The sequence below is a fragment of the Entamoeba histolytica genome, genomic scaffold (genome assembly GCF_000208925.1).
Source record: "Entamoeba histolytica HM-1:IMSS scf_1104750518587 genomic scaffold, whole genome shotgun sequence".
NCBI lineage: Eukaryota > Evosea > Mastigamoebida > Endamoebidae > Entamoeba > Entamoeba histolytica.
In genome coordinates this window covers 525,536-526,125 of record NW_001914860.1, presented here as the reverse complement: position 1 = coordinate 526,125, position 590 = coordinate 525,536, and positions in this window count along the sequence as shown.

The following is a 590-nucleotide window of genomic DNA, read 5'->3' as shown; positions in this document are numbered from 1 at the left end:
TTGTTGTTGTTGAATTTTAGATTTAAATATCAATTACATCCAAAAAGATATTAATAATTAGAATGATAACTTCATTCCCATTTGGATTTGTTCCACACCCAATGTATTTTGGTGGTGCTCTTTTGTTTATTAGTTCTGCTTTGTATTATTATTCATCAACTGGATTGATCCTCTCAATTTGGTCAATCGTCGTTTATTGCATTTTCTCATATCTTGTAGAACAACCACTTACCATTTTAATTTATTCCAACAAAAAAACACAACACGATGAGAAGAAAGAAGAGTAAATTAGAAATACAATAAATTCACTTTTTTAGTCTATGTTTAATATTTTTGAACCTGAACAATGATAACTTTTACTAAATATTCCATCTCCTGATTCTTTGCTAAAATAACGACATTCATAAATTCCTCTTTTAAGTTCTGTTATATTCATTTCTATTGGATAATTCATTCTCATTGGTGTACAAATGATGTAATCTTCATTTCTTGTTGTGGGGTGATATGGATAGATTCCTATCCATCCCATTTCTCCTTCTTCACTTACTCTTACTTCTAACATTCTTTTACTATTATAACAAATAATATTA